This window comes from Chelonia mydas, chromosome 10 (genome assembly GCF_015237465.2).
Source record: "Chelonia mydas isolate rCheMyd1 chromosome 10, rCheMyd1.pri.v2, whole genome shotgun sequence".
NCBI lineage: Eukaryota > Metazoa > Chordata > Testudines > Cheloniidae > Chelonia > Chelonia mydas.
Window position 1 is genome coordinate 43,087,520 of NC_051250.2, and position 25,855 is coordinate 43,113,374.

A 25,855-nucleotide genomic window follows, 5' to 3' on the forward strand; every position below is an offset into this window, starting at 1 on the left:
AAGTACCCTTTTTTCCTCACCCTTCCACTTAAATTCCATTTTAAAATAAAATGATTGTTTCAGACTAAAAGCAGGGATCTTGATTTAATTGAACAAGTAAATAATTAAAATGAGATTATTTGTATTACTGTATTGCATAGGAGCTCTACTCATGGACCAGCAACCCATTGTGGCAAGCGCTGTACAAACACAGAACAAAGATGGTCCTTGCATGAAGGAGCTTGCAATGGGGGAGTACAACAAAGCAATGAGACATTAGTCACAGCACAGCAGCAGCCCCTAACTGTTGTAAAGTACATTTTTGTAGGCATCGCCCCAAAGGAGGAGGCATTTGCAAATGGATGACGAGGGATTTTTGTGGTTGTTTATGGCAGCAGTTCTCAAGCCCGGGATCCGAGGCCCCCTGGGGGGTCACAAGCAGGTTTCAGGGGCTCCGCTAAGCTTGGACGGCATTAGACTCACTGAAGCCCACAGCAGAAAGCCGAAGTCCTGCTGCCCCAAGCCCTGCCACCTGGGACTGAAGCTGAAACCTGAGCAACACAGCTTTGCAGGGCCTGCTGTGATGTGGGGCCCTGGGCAATTGCCCTGCTTGCTATCCCGTAATGCCAGCCCTGACTTTTATACAGGGGTGCTGGAACAATTTGTATAGTGGGGGTGCTGAGAGCTATTGAACCAAACCGTCAACACTGTATACCACTTCAGAGTTGGAAATCACTTCAAGTCAGGGGGTGTGGCTGCACCCCTACTTCTGGCACCTATGCTTTTATATGCAGAAAAACAACTATTGTGGCACAGGTGGGCTATGGACTTTTTATAGCATGCTGGGAGGCAGTGGCTCGGAAAGAAAAAGGCTGAGAACCCCTGGCTTATGAGGAACACCTCCCAATTGTGAGGAACCTTGAATTTATATGCATTATTGAAACTTATGCTGCCGAAGGAAAAAAATTCTAAATATGTAACACTGAATGTGTATCTAAATTAAATAGAGAACAGGACTCAAGCAACTAAAGAAATTTAAGTTATTTATCTAGGACCCTTGTGAAAAGTTGCTCTGTTTTGTCTCTGATGGCTGTCCAGAAAATTTACAATCCTATGACACTTACTGAAAATAACAAGGAATATATAATCCCTCTTTCATAGTGAATATTCCATCTTTATAAAACAAGTTCTAACATTTATAGGTGAATTTGAGCTATTCCGAAGAGAAAGATACTGTACTATTTTAGGTCCCATTCTTCAGATGAGCAAAATTATCTTTGTTGATACCCAGAGCTGGCCGACAGGATATCAGGGAATGGTTCATGACTCCCTTCTGAATTACCTTTTGCTCAAATCAAAATAGAAAAAGATTAATCCATTCTGCTATTCTATATAGGTTCTTATACCGCACTCATCGAGTACCTTCAATTAGTGCGTTCAGCAATGTGATTGACACCTATCATGGTGTTTGTTCTCTTTTCCTCTCTCCAAGGGGAGAAATGTGTGCAGTTGAGCATCTTGTTTTGGGAAGATTTTTAAAAATATAGATGTTGCTATGTATTTGTTAGAGAAGGCAGGTTAAAGAAATGACTTGCACTTGGACCGGAAGCTGATGAGGTTTTTGAGAGTCCTTAGTTCCTGGGGTATTCATTCCATAGCCTTGAACCAGACCTTGAGAAAGTACTGTTTCCCACACAGATGAGCTTTACCCTTATTATAGGAAGTCGCACTGTGCCAGAGGAGTGAAGTTATTGACCATGGTCTTCATCCTGGAGCTTTAGGCAATCTTTTAGATAACCAGGACCTCAAAGCCTGCGCAACAGTATGTAATGATCAAGGTATCAGTCTTCATATAGAAGGTACTCAATGCGGGGACCAACTTAACAGGAAAGGGGTTGCATTACGTTCTGATGGTTGAAGGCCCAAACTTATCTTTACAGAGGTAGATTCAAGCAGAGAAATTAGAATAAAGGAGGAGTCTCTTTTACAGTGGCAGCCCCATGTTTCTGTAATGGCTACACATTCTTTCCCAAGCCCTTCTCTTGGGTACTTGGAAGTAGGAGAAATATGATCTGAACAGTTTCAGATTTATGGAAGATTTTTTAAAAATACACGTTAAAGAACAAACTAAAAACATTTTATTCTGATAATCAAAACTAAGGTACAGTAGTTTGTCAGAAAGTTCACCTTTGGAGGAATATACTTGTTTTAGAAAAAAATGTGATTTTAGTATTTAAGATTTTGTCCACAATTAATTTTAGAGCTTTCTCTATGATTATTAGGAATCGTTGCTGTTATCTTTTATAAAGAAATGTGTTACCAAAGGGAAGCTTTTAATGGTCTTAGTGGATTTAGGAACTGGTGAATGCTGATCTTCTAACAGTCTTTTAGTAGAGTAGTCTGCCTTATTTACTTTGGCCAACAGCATATTTTACCTTTCTGATTCTACCTTTGATAGCAAAGCCTGCAATCCAAAAATTTTTCTTTTCCCACAGGATATATAACAGTATTTGTTTAAAATGTGGAATATGTAAAGCTACACTCCTGTTAGTTCATCTGTGCAGCCAAATTCACAAAATGTAGTAAAACCTGCAGATTAAACAGGAAACGTGTAAGGAGAACAGTCTATACCTTCTCATTGGGAAATCCAGATAGAATAGGTATGTAATTTAAAAAAAAGTAATGTCAATATAAATTTAATTTTTATATCATTTGAATATGGCAAGAAATGCTGTTTCAGGAGCTACAAATTAAATTTTGTTCAGGTGTTTTTTCAAGACTGTTTTATTAATGGGACCTGTATGCAATGGCTAAAATCAAGGTGTGACACAGATGTATTTCAACCTCTGTGAAAGTAGTAGTATTGATCACCTGTTGTACTATTGCTGTGGAGGCATTGGGATAGTTTGTAATACACAGCTCCTGGCATTGGAGTGGGGAAGGGGGGATCCTGGTGTGGGTGGAGGGAGCAGTTGGGGGGCTACATGGAATTCCTAGCATGAGGGTTGTGTATGTTGCATAGGGTTCCTGAAATAGAAGGGGATGGGAATGTGGCTCAGAAGGATCTTGGGGTGGAGGGAGAAGGGAATGGAGGAATCCAATGTCCTCAGCCTATTGAAGGAACAAAGTGCAGTAGTTTTTCCTAAGTAGACGACTGAGATAGAACACTAAAGTTGAGACTGCAGTCATGGTTGTGGCTTGAACTTGAGCTCACCTATCCGAGCTAACTTGGGTCCTGGAACAGTGAAGCAAGATGTGACAGCACAAACTTGAGCAAGGGCTAGCCCTATGAGTAACCAACCTGGGTTCCAGGTGAGCTTTTACAGCTTGTGCTGCCAGGACTTCACTGTTCCGGGACCCAGGCTAGCTAGATTAAAGTTAGCTCAGATATGATTTCTCAAGCTGCAGTCACACCCAGTGCATGCAATCTAGATGTACCCTAAGACTTGTGATGATGAAATACCTTTGCCTATAATGGTCTAATAATTTTTCGGCCTTGATTTGAAGGCTTCAAAATAGTTGACACTATCCTTCAATAACTGTTAACAAATAACTTCTTAAAATCCATGGCAACCTGAACATACTGAGGACTCTTCACTGAAATGTTCTGTAATAAGACAGACACCCAAATCTTACATGGAGAATGTTTGGACTTGTGTGGAAGATCTCAAAGAAAAAAATTAACAGATAAGGAAAAATTCTTGTATACAGTTCAAAAGTTGGCACCTATCAAAGAAATGAGTCACTGTAGTATGGGGATCCATACTACTGCCTGAAGTACTTTCTGCAAATGTCACAGCTGAATATTCTTGTGCAAATCTATCCTTCAATGGTTAACAAATGCACGAGCAGAAGACCAGGAAGTGGTTTTGAAAATATTATTTAAAGATGCTTCTCTTCTTTCTGCCCTTGAAGGTCCTATTGAGCATACAGAGTGAGCTTTAAAAGTTTCTATTTTTTTTTCTTTTGCTGCAACATAAAGCTCTCTGACCACTTCCTGAAGCCATTTAACAATGGCGGATCTAGAGGCTGTTTGACCTTTAAGTAAAGTAATGGTGCTGGCTGAAAAGTCTTACTGCCTAAACTGATATTTTTGTATGCAAAGTCTGTAGGGCCCCGTGGATATCCAGGCAATGTAGGCTTCTTGGGTTTGAGACAGAATATGTATAGTGTTCATGGGTTCAGGTAAAAGACCATTTTGGGGGCCCTGAATTCTAGCACAGTCCTTAGCCTGACCTTCCTCTGGGAAAAAATCATACGTCTGGGTATGGGAAAGGACCTATAATTTTTCTATTCTCGTTGCTGAATATACTGCCACTAGAAGATCCCAGGGCAACTTTTTTCTCTGAAGTTCAAATGAGGGAACTATAAGAACATTCAGCATCAAGTTCAAGGCCCGTTTGTGAACCAGGGAACTAGTTATAGTCTCCGCTTAACTTCTGCTTCTAGAGGCCTGGAAACATCAGGCTGCCAGTCTGAGACTGTCCATGGAGCCTCTGAATGCTGCAATTGTTGCTGCTTGAACTTTAATAGAACTAGCACTCAGGTCTAAGATGAGGTCATCTTGCTGAAAATCTGGTATGACTTGCACCATGTCCTTGATCAGCTTTATCCTCACTTTGTCACACCAGCTTACAAAGGTTTTCGAAACCCTAAAGTTTGCTTTGGAAGTGATTGGCTTACTTGACAACAGCATCATAATAGAGATCCTTTCATCTGGTAAGCCTCTTTTCAGGCTCATGCACTTTACCGCAAGGCCAAGAACATGCAAGCCAGGCTGGATCCTACCTTGCATGAACAGGTATCAAATTAATAGCCTGAGACCTGGGGCCACAGGCATGATCACTAGTTCTGGGTACCATGGCCGCCTTGGCCAGTCTGGAGGTATAAGTATGAAGGCTCCTTTTGACTAGGGAGGTGGTGTGGATAGACCACTGGACTGGGACTCAAAAAACCTGGGTTCTATTCATGGCTCAGCCCCTGCTGGGTGACTTTGGGCAAGTTACTTCACTCTCTGTCTCTCTACTTCCCCACCTATACGTTAGGAATATTAAATCTGACTTCCCTTTGTAAAGTAAAGGTCTGCTGATAAAAAGCCTTATAAAAGAGCTGTTGGTATTATCTGGCAGTGTTCTGTAGAATATGGATGGGGGTGAGCGTACATGAATTTGGATGCTCTAGGAATTCTATAGATCTTGTTCTGCATGTAGCTGCTGAAGAATTTTTTTTTTCTTGAATGCCTGGTTAGATGGCAACCTTAATTCTGGCACTTCCTGAATGTTGGGTGCACTTAAGAATTCATGGCTACTCATGCTTTGAACAGAAGAAAGACCACTTGTGCAAAGCAAAGCAGTCTCACTGACCTATAGTGTCTTGTCTTAATCCTTGTCTCTAGTGCTCTAGTCTAGGGTATGTCTACATGGGGATTAAAGCCCTCTAGCGTTGCTGTGGCTGGCCTTGGTCAGCTGACTCAGGCTGCGGGGCTAAAAATTGCTGGGTAGATCTTTTGGCTTGGGCTGGAGTCTGAGTTATGGGACACTCCACCCTTAAAGTCGTCCTTACAGCCGTTCTATCAGGACTTAACAGCCATCCCCAGCTGAGGCTTTTCCCTAGCTGTCTTCTGCTCCCTGCAAGTGTCTACCTCTCATGCCTTCTGCTGGACAGGTGTTGAGAGTGCCTTCCTCACCCTACTCTTTTCTGCTTTCCTGCCTAAGAGTATGTTGACAGAGTAAAGAAAACACAGCAAAGGGTCAGCTGACTCAGGGTGTGGGTCTGTTTCATTGCTGTATAAACATCTTGGCTCAGGCTGGAGCTTAGGATCCTGCAGAGTGGGAGGGTCCCAGAGCCCAAGCCTGGAAGTCTATACAGCAATGGAACAGCCCCACAGCTCAAGCCCTGTGAGCCTGAGTTGGTTAGCATGGGCCAACCACGGGTGTCTAGGTGCGGTGTAGACCAGTGTTTCCCAAACTTTTCCTTTTGCCCCTCTGCTTACTGGTAATGGAATGTGCCCACGTGCTTCCCCCACCTTCCCCGCCACCCCAAGCCAGGAGCTGGGCTTGGGCAGGGACCAAGTCGGGAGCGGGGCTGCAGAGCAGTGCTGTGGGCCAGGGCCAGAGTCAGGAGCAGGGCTGGGTGGCACTCCTGGACGTTTCTCCACGCTCCCTAGGGGCAGAGGTGGATTAGCGACTGGGCCAACTGGGCCTATGCCCAGAGGCCCCAGCCAGTTGGGGGCCCCCCGGAAAAATGGGCACCCTGGTGCCCCGACCCCATTCCGCCTGCATGGTGCTTCTGCCAGGGAGCGGGCTCGGGGCACGGGGGCTTCCCCCACTCCCCAGCAGGAGTGGTTGATGGGGCAGGGCAAGCCCCCGTGCCCTGACCCCATTTTCCCGGTAGGAGCAGGGGGAAGGGAAGGACTGCAGGCGGAAGGGTTGGGGATGGGCCCCCACTTCCTCTGCCCCAGGACCCCACAAATCCCTAATCAGTCTCTGCCTAGGGGGTGCACCTCAGTTTGGAGTCCCCACTGGAGTCCCGGCACCGAGGAAGGACTCCTCCAAGGAGCACCGGCGCTGCTCTCCAGCCCGTAAGGCCAGTGCCACCAGGTGACACCATTTGCAGTCCCTGGTGCCGCATAAGCAAAAGAAGGCGGACAGGGGACGTTTCCCTGTCAAGAAGCTGCGAGGGGATTCCAGTGGGGTGCGTCGTCTGGTGGGACACCCACGTTCTAGACCTCAAGAACTGGTGCCGTTGACTCCGGCCTTAAGTAGACACGCTGAGAGAATCAGGAGGCTTTATTTACAATTTCCTGTAGAGACATGACTGGTAGCAGGCATGTGACCTACTATTACAGCTCCTTGTTTTAAATGCCCAGAAGACCTGGGACAGGCACATGTACCCTAAAGCCCAGTGCCCTGTTACAGGCCCCCTTGTACATATGCATTACGATACAGCCTTCAATTACATGATCACATGCTCTTTTTCCAGAAGAACATGCAGATGAAGTGTCAGTGGGTCCTCCTGACCCCACATGGCAATTTACTAGCGTCAGCCTGTCCAGACATTGGTCAGCGTATGAAGCTTCACCAAGAAAGGTAATGACAAATAACATAACAGATGACTAGTAGGAGAGAGAGGAAGTATTGCCCATTGGTTACTGCACTGATTTAGAATGTGAGAGACCTGGGTTCAATTATCTGTTCCACACTGGAATTCCTGTGTGACCTTGAGCAAGTCACTTAGTCTCTCTGTGCCTTAGGTCCCCATCTGTAAAATGAGGATAATAATGGTTCTCTCTCTCAGAGGTGTTATGAGGATAAATACATTAAAGATTGTGAAGTGCTTTGAGATCTACTGATCAGAAGCCCACCTTGATTATCACTACAAAAGGTTTTTTTCTCTTCTGCTGGTAATAGCTCACCTTACCTGATCACTCTCATTACAGTGTATATGGTAACACCCATTGTTTCATGTTCTCTGTGTATATAAAATCTCCCCAGTGTATTTTCCACTGCATGCATCCGATGAAGTGAGCTGTAGCTCATGAAAGCTTATGCTCAAATAAATTTGTTAGTCTCTAAGGTGCCACAAGTACTCCTTTTCTTTTTGCGGATACAGACTAACACGGCTCCTACTCTGAAACCTATATAAGAAGTAGGCATTGTTATTGTTTACTAAATTCAGTGGGAGTTAAGTGCCTAACTCCTCGAAAATCCCAGTCTTCATTATTTGTGACAGTATTCACATAACATGAAAAGACTATCAGAGATTATTTTGGGATGTTGTCACTGATCTTCTACAGGATTTTCTAGAACTCCTCTCAAAAACCACCTGGGGATTTTTCTTGCTCTTTTCACCTACTCTTCTCTAGAGGGCAACCGTTGCTATGATATATTGGTGTCTCATAATCAGTTTTAAATTAAACAAATCCAAAAATGAGTCATCCAAAGGGATGACCCAATAACTATATGCAACCTAGGCTTTGCTGCGTGTAATGAACTAGTTAATTAAAAGTGTAAGAGGTGAGCCTTTCATAGAACCCTGAAGATGGTCAAGCTCTAACAGAGCATTGATTGAGTAGGCTTCCCAGGCAAGAGCAGTCTGGTAAAAATTCCGAATCATAATCTGGAAAATTCAGTTTCTATAGAAGTGAAAGCGTGCCCCAGCTGTCATGATGGTTGTGAGAGAGTGTAAGGCAGTGTCTCAAACAGCAGACCACCTCATTGTCCATATAATCCCAGACATGTGCAATGATATTCATACCTAGAGTGGAGAGGGCTTTTGATAAGGGCATTTTCTTTTCATTCTCCAGATAATTTCAACCTTTATGATGTGCGTGGGGGTCGTCATGCTGGAAGACAAATCCCACGGTCATTTAATCTCCTACCTAAAAGCATTGCTTGAAGGATTAGGATGTTTGTATTTTGAGCAATGTGTGTCTCTGAATGCATCCGATGAAGTGAGCTGTAGCTCACGAAAGCTTATGCTCAAATAAATTTTAGTCTCTGTGGTGCCACAAGTACTCCTTTTCTTTCTTCTGTTTCAGTTTCCCCCAGCGTGTTCTTTGAGATTCAGCTTCTAAACATTAGATTCTACGCTGCTTTATGGCTTTTTGTGTGCATGTGTCAAATATCATTCATCAAACAATCTACTGTTTCCGTGCTTTCTGTTCTACTGTGTATGTACACATACCACTCCTATGAGAACTAGCTAAACATTCTCAGTGCAAGTGTTCTATAAAGCTATTAGAATGTTAGTGTAGATATGAGTCAGATACCCTTTCTTTCATTTTTTTATGTAACCATCCCATGTCTTTCCCTTTTTCTTCTCTCTTTATTTCCTGTCTGAAAGGGATGCCTTTGAAGAATAGCAGCAGCAGTAGCTTTGATAGCAAGTAGATTTTAAAAAATGTGTGCATTTTATGACTACACACATCTTAAGTGTCTTTATCAAGGATGTATTCTGGATGGCCGACTGCCTTTCCCTGCTGCCGGTTGGCATCCACTAATCTGTGATTTCACTAGTGAGCATTAGTCCTGCTCTGTTTTACACTTTGCAGACAATGTGCATAAAGTGTCAGTAAAAAGGCGTAGCACTATTCTCTTTCTCTGGGTCCTGATATGAACAGATATGTGTATTTTTATGGTGAAATATGTTTAACTCCTTTTATTGGATTATAATAATGGCATTAATGTTATTCAAACCATACAAAATACGTTATTTGTTAAAAAGAAACAGAAAACATTAAAAGGTTGTAATTAAATTGTAATTCACATGAATATAGAGGAATGGAGGAAAGAGAAAAGTGATGATCCAAAAACATTTTCCCTTAACTTTTGTATGCATTCTGGCAAACAAACTACATTTAGTGGCAGTTAAGGTTGTGACAGCACACAGTGCATCCACCCAAAACCTTAAACAAATGGAAATAAGAAGTCAGGAGGATTTGTGCATTCCTTTCCACCTTCATGCTGCCTACAAAGCTATAGATAATGTACGCCATGACCCCATAAGGCTTTCATTTCCAACTACAACAGCTCCCAACACCCCCCGCTCCGCCAAAAAACCAACATACCACAACTTCATCAAACTTGCACTCTGATGCAAAACTTTAAAGTGTGTGCACTGATTTTTTTCTATCCTTGGAAGTGAGTGATGGTGTTCATACTGCAACAGAGAGATCATCAAATTTGGTGGGTTTGCCTTGATGTACATGTTTTCTGTGCCATTATGGGAAACATTTTATAAAATGCTCTGTAGACAAACACTACCTGTTGTGTACAACCGATATTGTGTACAACCGATATTGTTGCCTCTCGTGCTGATTTCTAGAATATCAAGATACCCCAAAAGGGGTATAAAGAAAAGGTTTTGCTTATCTGGGACTGGGCAGTTGGTGCTGTAGTACAGGGGGTTTGCAAGATAATTAGTATTTATAGAATGAACATAGCTGGATCAGGAATGAAATTAGCAATATTAATATTTAAATTGTCACCTGTAGATTTCAGACTCAACCCTCTATCGAAATCAGTGGAGCAACACATCTCTGTTATTGTTTCAGACTCTTAGCAGACACAGGAAGTCAATGCTGCATCAGTTTGCACTCAGGTCACATTGTCAATTTTCTAGAATTAGCTAGTAGTTTTTTTTAATGAAAGCAAAGATACTGGAGCAGATTCCTGTTGCAAGTGGTGAATTCTGGAGTTAAGTGGCTCTGGTTACAACCATTTCTATTATCCACTATATGGTATATAATAAAGTTTGTGTGGTTGCAGTCTGTACTCATGCTTTTATGCTCAATTTCCACATGCAGGATAGCTCAAAAGTAAGTTCTTTTATTGTGTTACTACTACTAATAGAAGTGAGTGAAGTGTAGAAGGAGGAGGGTCTTTTCTCATTTTTGAGATCAGATTGTTCTTTCTACTAGATGATTGTGTATTGCTATAACAATTATATTTAATATTTTTCCATATGTAAACATAGAAAGGGGAGATGGGGGCAAGTATTACATTTTCCTTTCGTATTTTGCCTACCTGCCCAGCTTAATAATAGTGACAATTTACTTATTTTTCTCTGAGACTGAATGCTTTCCAGGAAGATTTGATTTTTAATTTTTTGTTTTTTGTTTTTATATCATTGCTGTAGGATGAGTTAATACATAAAAAGGTAAATAAACCCAGCCATACAGGGCAAATATTAAATGTATTACATAAGCCGTTTCCACCCTGTGAATGACATTTTAAAGTAGGAACTTGTTTTTCTAAATCTGTCTGTCTATCTCTGAGTTCTCAGTCTAATGTTTTGTTGGGTTTAGCGTTAATCTTTATAGGTATTTGAATATTTCCCTAGTCAAATTTCTCAACTAGACTTGTAACTTAAAGATAATGCAGGCTTCTTTCTGTCAAGTCACCTGTTACATATTTTATGAGTGCTAAAGAACCTTCATAGATGTTTGTTTTTGTTCACCCTGGAGCTCTTTGCATGAGTAAGGATTGCATCTATGTTTATAATGCCACTTTCAGAAAATATTCCTACCAATTTTATTTTTCAGAATTAGCACAGATCAATTAAAAGAAAAAAAACTTTAATTGACTGTAATGATGCACTTGATTTTTGCTGAGGTGTAAAAAGCATTTCCCCCCTCTTCCCGTTAAAATTTAGTGCTTGTGTAATATGCTAGAATGACATCACTATACCTTGAAGTCTGTGCTTTACATAGTAGGTGCAGGTGAGCAGTGGAAGTTCCCAGTACTGTCCTACCAGTCTGCCTCCGCTCAGTTCTGGGAGGACCACTAATGATTGAGAGTAATTGAATATTCATGACCTATGCAGTCCTTGGCCGCTCTGCTAAAACAGCTAACAAGGCCATTTTGCTCTGGCAATAATGATTTTTAGCTAAGTTGGCATCTGTGATACTTCAGGGAGTTTCTAGCTTTTTGGGGTGCTAGAAAAAGTCTGACTTTAGCCTCATATTTTACCATGCATCAAGGCACAGTACTTCAGAGTTTAATAGACACCATGTTGTGGCATGGTGCTTGCTTACTTGACAGTGTCATTTTACGGCTGCAGGGTTTTTCCTTGACATGCTTGGATTTATCACAAAAGATGTATTTAATCCACTGTTTGTGCCACTCATTGTATATCACCATACATCCCTGTATTTAGAAGATTTTTTTTTCCTGCAAGTGCCAGATTTAGCAAAAGTATCTGGCTTCTGTGCCACACAAGCCAACTTTTTTCCCAGTGTCTTCAGCCATATGGGTTAGCTAGATGCATTATTTTTTGCTGAATTGGGCCATAAGTGCATAGAATGTTTTGGCAATAAATTCTAAATGACTTTTTCTTAAGTTTGACAATTTAATATCTTAAAAGATTCAGACTCGTTCATACTAGAGAGATTGACTTGAAGCTCATCCTTCTGATCTGGTTTATTATATTCTAGTCTAGAAGCTCCCTCCCACTCTTACAAGAATGTGGAATAGTTACTGTTCTCAATCGTGGACTAGATGCTCCCCTGGGATTTCTTGAAATGAGCTTCATACTGGTCCTCATAGTGGGCTAGGTACCTCTCCCCCCTTCTCACTGTAATAATGCGAGCTGGTTACTGCTGTACTATCTGAAGTACCTGTGTTGCAATTTTAGCTAAACAAGAACTTTTCTACATGGTCAGTGAAAGCATGAGCCATTCAGTGTGGTTCTACTCTGAAAAGAGACTGTAAAAATGATATTGTGAGATTCCATGTTTGTGTGTGCTCAGTTTACAAGTAGCAGTATGTTTTGTTATGTTTTTAAATTGCCTGCTAATGTTTCATTACCAGTCAAAAAGATTCTGCAGGCCAGATTCTGTCCTCAGCTCTTCGCAACTGTGTTTTCGTCATTGAGGTAGTACAGCTATAAAATAGGCTAGAATTTGACTTTCAACTGGAATTTAGTTAACTATTTTTAATTTATGAGTAAGAAGGAAATTAGAATCCAGATTGCTTTGCTGGCTGTCTAATCCATTCAGGGAAAACTTATTTTTGTCTTTAAAGTTAGCATATATGGCTGAATATAATCAGGGATCGGAATTAGTTACTAAGAAATTGCTATTTCTACATAGTTACTTTCCAGAATAGAAATATACTTTAAATTTGTGTTAATTTCCAAGGTTTGATGGTTTTTGTAACCTTTTTGGTGGAAAAGGTTAGAAGGTAGAACCTGCCTCTATTTCTCAATGCATTTTATGTTGTCCCTCTATGTAGATTATAATCTCCTTGGTGAAGTCCCAGATTGTCTTGTTTTGTACAGCACTAAACTCAATGACTTTCAATAAATAACCTTTTTCAAGTGCATTTTTTAAAGTTACCTTTGGTTTGTAAAAAATTAAAACAAACTGTGGGCTCTTTACCAGGAAGATGTTGATTTTTTTTTTTTTTTGGTTTGAATTCATATCTGAGAAATTTTGGGGGATAAGCTCTCTAAAATGTAAATAACTGGTGCTATGCCTTAACCTGTAGGTTAACTGATCATCTGATATGTTTAATCCATTCCAGAATTAACTAGTTGTGAAATCTGCCATGAAGTAAACTACATTTTAAAGCATTTTGAAAGCCCCTCTCAAAAAGGAGGTAGATTCTGTTGGACGGCTTGCTGAAACAGATAATCTGTTCTAAGAGGATGAGTAACAGTGCAATTTGTTTGCATTTGATTAAGAATTGTAACCAACGTTTGTTCCATTTGTTCACTTGGCATAAAGGGAGCTGTGGAAAGCATGCAACCATGTTTATCATACCCCACTTAATAGCCTTTGTGTAGAGCTATGCAAAAGTTAAGGGTGAGGTTTTGGGGAATAAAAGTTTCCAGGAAAGCTTGGTTCATGATAGTGAGTGAACCTCTGGAATCTTTTTTTATAAGCCACCCTCCCCATCCCCCCATGTAACAAACTGCTTTTCCTTATTCTTTAGGGGTTTGAAGTTGCTTAATAAGTATTTAAAAGTGGTTAAATTAAGACTTGTAGGTTGGGAGGTATTGAGCACATGTAGTTTTGCAGAAACGTCTTAGGTATATATGTTTAATGTTAAGAAAATTGTTCTAATTCACTTAATACACTAAAATTTAGAGCATCACCTGGGTGTTTCCTTGCAAAGCAATTTTCTATAATTTTTTTAAATCTTATTTTATTGTACACTGTCAATGGTGTAGAAATACACTATGCGATTTATGGTACTGAGCTCGGGTGAAGTGGGTGGATCTTGCTAGGAAGAAAGGATGGTGCATGATGTCATCTCCTCCTTCCTTTCAGTATAAGATTCTACTACAGCCTTGAGCAGCTGGCAAGGCTGCGTAGCTGTTTAACGGAACATGCTGCTGAGCACTGATTTGCCTTTGTTTTTTTTTCTGTGATACTGTTTCATGAAATAATTTGCCTTCCTATTTCGATCTACAGCAAAAACTGGAGAGAGCAGAAAGTGATAGTGAGACTGGGGCAAAAACGCACGTTTGTTTCACAGTTAATTGAGAGCTGCCTTCAGTGGTAATGTGCAGATGTTGAAATCTATATGAACAGCTGAAGGATTTAAAAAAAAAAAAGCTGCATTGTGCTGTAGCCGAGTTGGTGCATATTGTGGAAGTAAGAAGTGTCATAACAGAGAGACCGAACTTGGAACTGGCATTTGCAAAAAAGTTGAAAAGAAGAAAAGCTTTATACACAAAATTGCTGCTGGGGTTGCTGATCTTGCTCTTTTTTTTTTTTTTTTTTTTTTGGTGAAAGTTATCAGTGTCTGAGAGTCCACAAGGAAAATATAGCTGCATCTTCATTGATGGGAGTGGAGCGAATTTCACTGCATGGTAAAGACTGGGAAATGATCAGGACAGAGACAGAAGACTTGGAGGGTACTGTAAGAGTATACATTTATTTAACTGCTTATTTTTACCATACAGATGTTAAAGAAATAGGAAAGTGGCACTCAGAGAATATGGTACAAGAAAAGTGTTTTGGAGAGCTAGCTGTTTTGTAAGCTAGATACGCAGAAAGATGTGTTAACATGTCCATATTGCCAGCCCCAATGTTCAAAAAACGTGAGTCAGGCTCCAAAAAATTACAATTGACTTAAAAATAATTTTTTTTAAATTACATTTGGGATGTTTTTATTTGCTTTGTGGTGTTCTAGCCTTTAGGGGTACAGGTTTTCATGCTTTTATCCACATCCATGAGAGCTAGAAACATACTTTAAGAATGAAAGCTGAGATTTTCATGTATTCACATAACTCCAGGGAGCTGGGGGTTTAAAAATAGCACCAATTATTGCAAGACGCAATAAAATCACGAGTTGGGAGCACTGAAATATTTTATTTAAATCTAGTAATGATTGTAACAAAGATGCAGTTTAGAGAACTTTATCATTAGAGAGGTTTGAAAATGTTCCCTTTTCACTATGGATTATAATTGAGAAACATCTGTATTACCAGGGTAAATGAGAGAGCACCCATTTTACAGTGAAATAGTTTGATCTTGTCCAAGCACTGCCCAATTCCACTGGTGAATTTTTCAGTTATATCAAAGATCATAGTTAAAGGATTTGAAATTAACAAGAGATCACTTGACCTGATTTCTTAAATCTCAGTAACCTTTTGTGGAGTAAATTTTGTGTAGCAGTTTATGTATAGTTTCACCATTTGTAGTGTTGTTCGATTATTTTTTTTTTTAATAATTATTGCTATAGTCCTTTGCGGACAATACAAGAAATCCAATAGTTTGTTCATTTGTGTATATAAAATAGATTGAATTATCCTAGGACAGTGGCCTGCATACTGAGAATCAGGCTAATGAAAAAATGTAAATAGTAGAAATTTTGGAACTGAGTAAAATTGTTGTAGAAAAGACTCACTTCATCGGATGCTGTAGCTCACGAAAACTTATGCTCAAATAAATTTGTTAGTCTCTAGGGTGCCACAAGTACTCCTTTTCTTTTTGCGAATACAGACTAACATGGCTGCTACTCTGAAACCTGTCAGTATTTGCCTAGTATGTTAATTTTTAACATACATATTAGGGGCTTGTCTTCACTTAAAATGCTGCAGTGGCTCCACTGTAGCACTTCAGTTGAAAACATTACCTACACTGACAGGAGGGGTTCTTCCATCAACATAGGTATTCCACCTCCCCAAGATGGGGTAGGTAGGTTGATGGGAGAAGTCTCCTTTTGACCTAGTACTCTCTGTGCCCGGGGGTTAGGTCATTTTAAACATGTGCTTTGAATAGGAATGGACTGTGGAATCAGGCCCAAATAGATTTGTAAAGGTGGTTGTACTGCCAAGAGGGTGAGCTGAAGATCGTTTAGAAAGATTCTTCAAAACACAATAGAGAACATTCATTTTTATAAAGATCCTTCACTCTGACTATAGATGAGAGGTACTGTTATCAAAAAGCAGATTCTACTTTAGTTACCAGCAGCTGTTCAATTAGTCAGAAGGTTGAAATTCACATTGCAGAAATAAACAAAATTAAAATTCCATTAAGTCATTACTTCATTGAAAAACTACATGTGGCACCAACCTTATAGTACAAAAATATAATGTTGAATGTGTAAGATTTATTTTAAACCCTTTTTCAGGCAATAAGTAGTATGGATTTGTGTGGAGTCCATGATTCTGAAGTAAAATGACAGTAGACATTTATAAGATAATAGGGAAGTATCCTTTCAGACTACTAATTTTACCACCGAGTCAGAAATATTTCTGAAGTGTGATTATGGAAACCATTAAATGGGAGATATTTTCTGGAACTACTGTAGCTTCCTTCACAATGCATTCTTCCTTTCAGTCTGTGTGAGCTCTTTTATCAGGCTCACTTCGTCCTGCCCTGGAGGTGAAGATAAAGGAAAGGTGTGTGTATATATATAGTTGTCTTTAACTTTAAAATAAGTATCTCCACTCTCCCACCCATGGCTGGGATCTCTCTTCCCACTTTTGAAGTCATCTGCTGGAGAGGTTCATAAAGAGGACTCTGTCTTATTTCATTCTTTGAGGTTCACAGGTCTCAATTCTTAAATGTTTATGCAAGGAGTTTTTCCTCCATAATTTTTTTATCCTCTGCGGAACTAAACATCCGTATCAGACACTGGGATAAACCTTTTTCATTACAATTATATATCGCCTAAACTACATTAAAAGAACATTAAGGTTATAAAGTCAAGCACTCAAAAGTTAGAAAACATCAAATTTTTTTTCCATTGAATGCATCCGATGAAGTGAGCAGTAGCTCACAAAAGCTTATGCTCAAATAAATTTGTTAGTCTCTAAGGTGCCACAAGTACTTCTTTTCTTTTATCAAAATTAAGGTGGCCATGCAACTTAATTCAGCCCCCGTGTGTGTGTATATATTGTAAATCTAGAATGACATGATCATATTCAATTTTTTCCACAGGACCTCTGCCTCATTCAGTATACGGGATGGGCAGTGTTCACTGAATGAGCAGCTATTCAATATTTTATGTTATCCTCATCATTCCGTGTTTGTAGTCCCATGCATTATTCACTGCACACCATCCAAATCCTGCCTGCACTGAATAAAGAATTATTAATTTTCTCTTTGGCTTTTTTTATGCATCTTACTACACTGCAAACGTTAATGATTTCATCATCTCTACACCCTGCTGGGGCAAGGTGATAGTGTTATCCTCATTTTACGTAGGCGAATGGAGACACAGAGATTAAAACCAACATTGATTCAAATTGGGCACCCAAAATTAGTTAACACTTTTGACATTTTGGCCCTGATTTTTCAGAGTACTTGGGATATACAGCACTTACATGTTTTAGAGCAGAGCTCCCATTGATCTCTGTTGCATTTGTGAGTTCTCAGAACTTCTGAGGTCTGATTTGCATGTATCTCTCAAGCTAATACCGAGAAAATGAGGAAGACACAGTGGTCACTTGAGCACATTTTGGTTTGTGACTTGCCCAACATCACAGAGGAACTCTGGCAGAGGCAAGGATAGAAACCAGTAATCTCTGATGGCATTCAAACTACCCTGATCACAAAACCAGCCTTTCTCCTCCTGCAATCCCCTGCCTCATTCATCACACACCTTCCAACTTTGAGTTTGAGTCAAGGATCCTACAGATAAGTGTCATTCACTACACAATCCTGATTTGTTCCCAGAGCACCATCCATCCTGTGCACTTTTTGAAGCAGGGAAAAAAAGTTTGTGATCGTCTGATTAAAGATTGTATCACAATTTATATGCGCAAGGAGGCTGAATTAAGATTGCACAGCCAATCCAAAAAGCCTCCAACATTTTTTTTTTAAAAGTGAGAGAGTGTAATACTTTGACTTCCCCTCAGTGGGGGAAAAATAGTGAGAGTAGACTTTTTTCTTCCACTTCCTCTTACTTTTGTCCACTGGAAAAAGTGTAGGATAGGAAGTGAAACAGTAGGGCTTTTTCCAGTTTGCTTTTTTTTAATTTTTTTTTTTTTAAACATACATGCATCCTCCTTTTTCTTCTCCTGCCCCCCCCCCCGGGGGGGGGGGAAGCTTTTATCAAACTATTACAAGTATGGTTAAAAAACTGAAGAAAATCAAAACATTTGCGCAAACATTTTCACATATAAAAAAAGACCAGTTTTGTACACCTCTCCTGGAGACCAATTTGGAACAGGCCAAGACAGAGTGGTCAGTCTCTCTCGGGGCAGGAAAAAGGGCTTCTTACAGTAAAGCCCATGGCTGCTCACTGGGAGGCTATAGAAACTTTTAGTTACAGTTTTCAGGGGGTGATTCCATCACCCTTTGCTAACTAAATCCTTGCTGATCAGCCAGTGTTAGGAACTCAGGATTTTTTTGCGCTCTCTTCATGCTCAGGGCAGATAGTGTGTTCTTTCGTCTCTTGAGCCCTACTACTGTGACCCTACTCTCATCAGCACTCCCTCTACAGATTTGGTGGGCTTTGGGAGGGGGAAGGGTGAGGGGGCTGTGCTATTGGGCAGCGTGTTAGACTTCAGCACTCTGCCTGTTCAGGGTGATGGGGGCTAAAGAAGTGATCAGAAAAATCTATCCTGGAACGCCACAGCACTCAGCAGTGGGAAGCCCATTGGTCCAGATGAATGCTTTGTTGTACAAACCTGATTGATTTACATGTATGGAAAATCTCTTCTCAGTCCCTTACTATAGGCAAAGTTGGTGCAGATGCTACTGCTGTTATCAGTGATGTTGCTAGCTGTGCTGTGAAACAGTCTAAAAATGTAACTCTTTTGAGGGATGATATTATGACCTTTAAATTATGCTCACAAGTTTTTATGTATTTCTAGTCAGTTACGTGCACTATTTGCAGGGTTTTGGATTCTGTGTGATATCTCAATGGTTAGACTCAATGCCATATCTCATTTCTTCCATATCTCACTTCACTCTCAAAGCTGTGTTTGAAAGCAGTGAAATAGATGTTTTTAAATAAAACCAAATACAAGTCCAACATGGATTAGTTGGAGTAGTATTTTAAAGTACTGAGAAAGAGATGTGCTATATATTTTGTGTTTTTTTTAAAGTTAAGCAAGTAATGTGTATACTAGACTGAAATCCCTCAAACACAAATTTCACTGAAAGTAAGAATAAACAGACCCATTGAGGGTTCTCCTGACAAATTGTGAGTGACACAAGCATTTAAACACTTTTTTTACGGTTTGACATGGTTTGGGTCCTGCAGTGGAATTTCAGCCTTAGTACATACTGTTGAGGGTGCATACTTCTATATATTCTTAGGGTCCCAAAGTGATTGATGTGTTACTCTTGCTGTTATATTTTTAAAGGTCAAATATTTTAGTCATTTGTTTACATCATCAATGGGGCTATTGTGTTCATATGGAGCATTTTTTCAAGAGACAATGCTGAAGTCTTCAAGAGGAATTAATATGGCAAAAATGTATTTGCTGCTTATATTAGCATACATTGTGTTAGATTTGGAATACAGAAAATACCATACTGTTGTCCTTCCATATCTCCCCCCCAATCATTAATTACTTTTAAAAGGCCTAATCCTGCCTCTTTACAAGGGGATGGACTAGATGAGCTCTTGAGATCCTTTTGTTTCTGTGATTTTTACATAGGCAGTCTTTCTGGTTACATTTTCACAGCAGGACATTGGATTTTATGTGCATTGCTTTAATTGATGTTAATAATAGTAATTCTTCTTTGAGAGCTGGTCCCTATGTGTATTCCATTGTGGAGTATGCACGTGCCCAAAGCTGGAGAACTTTGAAAGCAGCGTCCTGTGGTCTGCACATGTGTGCTTGTTCACCTCGTGCCTCCAACTGAGGAGATAAAAGGTGGGGTAGACCGACCACATTTCTAGTTCCTTCTCACCGCCAGATAGTCCAGTTAGGAACCTTCAGTGTCCAAAGTGTTGGCTTTCTTCCTTTATCTGTGAACACGATATTTAGGTCTGTGTAAATAGTTTGTAAAAGTTTTTGAGTTAAAATTTTTTTATCTAATTGTTAGCCTCCTCGGCATGGGGAGCCCTCCCTCGTTCTCACTACATGCCCTGTTTTGGGGACTATGCCCAGGACTTTGGGCTTCAAGTTTGTGTTTACTACTTGAGATCCTTCTTGGTCAGCAATGACCACCGGTGCTGCCTGTATCGCCTCAGGGATTCCCACATGTGGTAAGGGGCAGTATCTGCTATTTGTTCCCTGCTAGTATCTGGGAAGGATGGGAACCTCACCTTAGGAAACACCTAATGGAATAGGCCTTGAGACTGCAATCAGACCTGGGCTGGGAGACTCCCATGACTCAGCAAGGATTGTGCCTCCTGCCATGAGGTCCATCTCAGGAGCAAGAGACAGTACCCCCACAGATCCCTCGGTAGCGTCTTGTCTGGAGAGCAAGGAACATGCTCATAAGCATGAGACTAAATCTTCCTCCAAATCCACTTTGTAGAATATGGATTCAAGCCCTGAACAAGTCTCTAACCTCAGACATAGTATGTTCTAAGTCGCAGCGGCGTGATAAAAAAAGCTCACAAGTCTAGGGCTCCACCAGCACTGGATATCAATTCGCCAGCACATGTGCTTCTAGTTCAGGGTCGGCAACCTTTCAGAAGTGGTGTGCCGAGTCTTCGTTTATTCACTCTAATTTAAGGTTTTGCTTGCCAGTAATATGTTTTAACATTTTTAGAAGGTCTCTTTCTATAAGTTTATAATGTATAACTAAACTATTGTATGTAAAGTAAATAAGGTTTTTAAAATGTTTAAGAAGCTTCATTTAAAATTAAATTAAAATGCAGAGCCCCCAGACCGGTGGCCAGGATCCGGGCAGTGTGAGTGCCGCTGACAATCAGCTCACGTGCCACCTTTGGCATGCATGCCACAGGTTTCCTACCCCTGTTCTAGTTCATCCCAAACACAAACCCTAGGATCTGCCATCACCAATGAAGACCGATCACTGAGAGCCTCTTTTATCCCCAGTATCGTCTTTGTCTTCAGTGGCTGTTGCTCACAGGCTGTCTCAACTGAGGGTTGGATGGACAGAATCCCTCTCACTTCAGGAAGAGCCAAGACATGTGCTCTACCTGAGGACATCTTTGCTGTCCCAGATCTGGAGTTCTTACTCAGTTGGATCCCTCCCTCTACCAGGAGAGCCAGCCTTTGGGAGGAGTCTGTCTCCCATTCTACTCCCCTCCAGTGGCATTGTCGATGTCGCTACTGGACTCAGAATCAGTTTTCTCCTTATTGGGAGATTTTGAACTGCCCAATGAATCATTACTACCTCCTCCAAGACGCACCTTCCTGGTCAGAAGGCCTGAACCAGCTTGGGACCAACCTACACCTCGGTACCTTGGAACTGTTGGTTCCCATGGAATGGGGACCTCCACAACCACCATTCAATTCATTCTGTTGGCCATACTGAGGGCCAGGGAACCAGTTCCATCCTCAAAGTTGGTCCAGTCTGCTAGGGAGTTGCCCATTCCCATGCCTTTAAGAGAGTAACTGGAACTGCTCCTTGATCCAACTTAGGAGGAGAAGGAATACACGCTGGATCCAGTGGTTTCATTAGAACCGATGATGTTGCCATCTTTGTCTCCAGATAAGACAGTGACTCCAACATCTCCACCCATGCTCCTCCACCCCCCCATGACAATAAGCAATTCCAAGAATGTCTTAGCAGAATTGCAGGGGAACTGCAGATTCCTCTTGAAGAGATTCAGGATCCTCATCACAAGCTCCTGGACATACTTCAGTCTAATAGCGCTCCCTGTTAACGAAGCCATCCTGGAGCCAGCTAGAGCATTCTGGCATACTGCAGCTTACCTGTGCCCATACCCATAAGAGGGCAGAATTGGTACTATGTCCTAGCCAAAGGGGTGGGATTTCTGTTTTTTCACCCTGTCCCTAACTCTTTAGTGGTCCAGGCTGTCATGGAAAGCTCTAGCCAACAATACTCTCTATCTACCATGACTGATAAGGAGGGCAAGTGTCTCGATTTATTGGGAAGGGAAGGTCTTTTCTTCTAATTTCTAGTTCAGAATAGCCAACTATGTATGACTTCCTGAACTATTCAAAATTCATGGTGGGCTCCAACCACTTTAAATATAGAGTATTCCCTTTTGGCATTGCTACTATGCCCCAAGTCTTTATCCAGGTGTTCTCTGTAGTAGCAGCTTATGTCCGATTCTGTGGTTTCATCATTTCCCCCTACATTGATGATTGGTCATCTGGTCATACCAAGAGGCCTATGCATCGACTTTGACAATGGTGCAACTCCTCTCTTTTTTGGGGATCAGCATAAATGCTGAAAAATCCATCCTTATCCCGACACAGGCTTTAAACTTCATGGGGGAGTCTTTAAATTCACTCATGGCAAGGGCTTACCTACTGAGGGAAAGGTTTCAGACTATGAACAATCTCTGAGATCAGGTCATAAGCAGCCCCAGAGTACCTGTCAACATTTGTCTCTCTCTCCTCAGTCATATGGCTCCATGCACTTACGTCACGCCATTCCAAGACGCCACCTTCATTGCCTACAAGTGTGGCTTCACACAGTGTACTTGCCAAACTGGCAGTCCATGAAAACACTAGTGATTGTTCCTTCCAAAGAGGTATCATCCCTGTTATGGTGGAAGAATCTCCATGTGTCAACATTCCCTTTCTCACCTCTGCTTCAGACAGTGTTGGGTTGGGGAGCTCACAAGGACAACCATACAGCACAGGGCATCTGGACATCAGAGTTGGGAGCAATTTGAAGGGCTTGTGAAACCTTTTCTCCCATTCATTCAAGGTCCCCCTGTCCTCATAATGTCAGACAACATCATGACTATCTCTTACATCAGCAAACAGGGAGGAGCGAGATCTGTCCCCCTGTGTGCAGAAGCAGTCAGTCAGTAGAACTGGTGAATCGGCAATCGGATTGCCCTGTCGGCAGACAATCTCCTAGGAAACCAGAATGTGCTAGTCGACTCTCTCAGCAGACACTTCTCTGTCTATTAAAAGTGGGAACTACATGGTGAACTGTTTTTTGCTCTCTGGGGGACCACCACCAGGAACCTGTTTGCCTCCCAAACAAGCAGGAAATGCTACGTACACTGTACTAGAGGAGCCCTAGGTTGCCACGCACAGAGCCACACTCTACTTTTTACATAGTAAGCCCACCTGAACTGTATCTTCCCTCCACTCCCACTCCTGCCTCAAGTTTTACACAAGACTTGGCAGGACAGAACACTAATCATTCTCATTGCTCCCGTACAGTTTTGGTTCCTCAACCTCCTATGCATGTCATCTTGAACATAGATTGTTATTCAATGTTTCCCAATCTCCTGACCCAGGAAAATGGCAAGATCAAGTATCCCAACCCACAGCCGCTTCATCTCAGAGCTTGGGTTTTGGATGGGCATTGTCCTTTGACCAATCATGTTCTGAAGCTGTACAGAACCTCCTTTCTAATAGTATGATGGATTCCACTAGAAAATGTTACCCAGCCAAGTGATTGATTCGTTTTTCTCTATTGGCTCATCAAAGACGTATACCCCCAGAAGCTGCTGATATTCTTCTCACTCTTGACTATATTCTTAAAGACAGCAGTTTTGTCTGTCAGTGTCTTATGGGTCCATTTGGCAGCAGTCAGTGCATACCATCCACCTTCACAGGGCTATTCAGTCTTCACACACCCACCAACTGACAGATTCTGATTACGCCTTTCCAGAATTTTTCCACCTCTGAAAAAGCTTGCTCCTCAATGGGACTTGAGTCTTGTTATCTCTGTACTCACTGAGCCTCCTTTTGAATTGTTAGCTTCTTGCTCCATGTCTCTCCTATCCACATTCCTCGTAGCCATCGCCTCAGAAAGGTTGTTGAGCTTGGAGTGCTGATGGCAGATCCTCCTTACGCTATATTCCATAAGGACAAAATTTCATTACGTTAATGCCCTAAATTCACCCCCAAAATAATCTGTTTCACCTGAACCAGTCAGTTCACTTACCTTTGTTCTTCATCAAACCACATGCATCCTCAGAAGAAAGGCGGTTCCATTCCCTCAGTGTTTGGTTAGCCTTGACCTTTTACCTGCGGAGAATGGCAACAAACAGTCTGGGAGATTTTGCGATTGGTTTTGAAGTGGAAAGAGTCAGGGGTCAGGCTCTGTCCTCTCAAAGAATTTCAAAATGGATCTCTGGCTGTATTTTGCTCTCAGCTGTCTAATTTCCCCACTTCTCATAGATAAGAACTCGTTCCACAAGAGCTCAAGCAATGTATATGACATTAAGGTACTGCAATCTTTATGTATAGAAAGCTCCAATTGATATTGCTGTGTCCTGATATTTCAATGCAGGGTGGAGGTGGGCAATTTTCTACCTAAACCCTGCTGTGGTAGACTTGAGGTAGAGTTGAGCAGTCTTGGTCTCGTTGTGGGGCACAGATCACTTGTAGGTTTAAACTAGGGTAAATGGTGGATTCTCTGAAATTTGAAGTGTTTTAATCATGATTTGATAAGTTCACTAACTCAGCCAAATGTTATAGGTCTATTACAGGACGGGGGTGGGGTTCTGTGGCCTGCGATGTGCAGGAGGTCAGACTAGATGATCTTGATGGTCCATTCTGGCCTTAAATTTTGAGGCATAGTTGTCAACCATGGTCTTAATCCTGGCGCTTTAGGCACTTTTTTTAAAGTGGACAGTTAGCGTAGGGATGTTTTGGATTCATTATTACTTGAAATCCTTAAATCAAGACTGAGTGTCTTTCTAAAATATATGCTGTAGTGCAAACAAAAGTTATGGGCTTGATATAGAAATTACTGGGTGAGGTTGTGTGGCCTGTGTTATGCAGGAGGTCAGAATAGATTATTATAAGTATCCTTTCTTGCCTTAAAAATCTGTGGTTAAGATGTAATGTGTATTAATCTAACAGTTTTGTAATGAAGGAAAACAAATCTATGGGTAATTTTTTCCTCAGCTATATGGCAGTCATTGTTGAATTAAATACTTTCTTTACCTTATGAGTAAGGCTATGATTTAGTCTCGGATATTTTTAGTAAAAGTCATGGACAGGTCCCAGGCAATAAACAAAAAGTCATGGCCCCTGACCTGTACGTGACTTTTACTAAAAATACCTGAGAGTAAATCTTACCTGCTGGGAGGGGGGTGCTCCTGAAGACTTCTGCTGCGGGAGAGCAGGGGCGTGTCCAGGGCCCCGCTGCCGCGGGGGAGAGGAAGTGACTTCCATGACCTCAGTGAATGATTCACAGCCTTACTTATGAGGTGCTTGAGTATATAAAAATATGTTGTGCAAATATAATTGATACCTGCTTGGCTCAGTTGTAATAAGCAGAAGTTTGAAATCCAAATGTTGCCATCAGTCATCTAGAAAAGGTGGATAGAAGTATAATTATTTTATTTTGAAGTTCCTTTTGTTAAAAGCTTTTCATTTTTATTATGTTAGTTATAATTGTGGGAATCCTGACCCCAAGCAGTTATACTGAATACTACCAGAATAGGAACTTTTTGTATTAAGCTTGTTGCTTTCATGATGCCTGTTTTCTTACACAATGAAACCAGTCATAATGGACCCAAATGAAAGCTTTTGTGCATGTGAATGAATCATGTATAGGCTATAGATGATCAGCAGTGAGTTACAAGGAAACAATTCCTTCAGAGGAGTGCTAGGTAACTTTATATATCACCAGAGTAAAATTTTGTTGCTCTGTCTCACCAGAACCTCGAGATGGAATTAATTCTGTGTAGCCCTCTGCAGATGCTTTGTAGCTTAGCGTCGAAGGCTATTTTTAAAGTTTGTGAAGCCTTCTAAATAACCAAAACTTATGTCAGTGCAGCAACTGTTAGAAATCACTAGAACTGTCGAGCAAAAAGACGATACAGTATGGATTGTATTAAAATTAATTCATTGCCTTGTGCTGGCAATATTAGCTGAG

The 25,855-nt window shown here is 41.1% G+C and overlaps 1 protein-coding gene across 21 annotated transcripts in view; it reads left to right on the plus strand.

Moving 5' to 3' along the window:
* Positions 1–25,855, plus strand: part of MYO9A (myosin IXA) — a 457,919-nt gene that overhangs the window by 51,982 nt on the left and 380,082 nt on the right. For 4 of the 21 annotated variants that reach the window (XM_043524491.1, XM_043524474.1, XM_043524475.1 and 1 more), the window contains exon 2: positions 14,222–14,343. The exons of 10 other annotated variants lie outside the window; for them this stretch is intronic. The gene's annotated coding sequence lies outside the window, so the exon portion shown is untranslated. Of the gene's footprint in view, positions 1–13,756; positions 14,349–25,855 lie in introns of those variants that run through there. 7 more of the 21 variants (XM_043524479.1, XM_043524487.1, XM_043524482.1 and 4 more) reach the window with 5 other exon arrangements.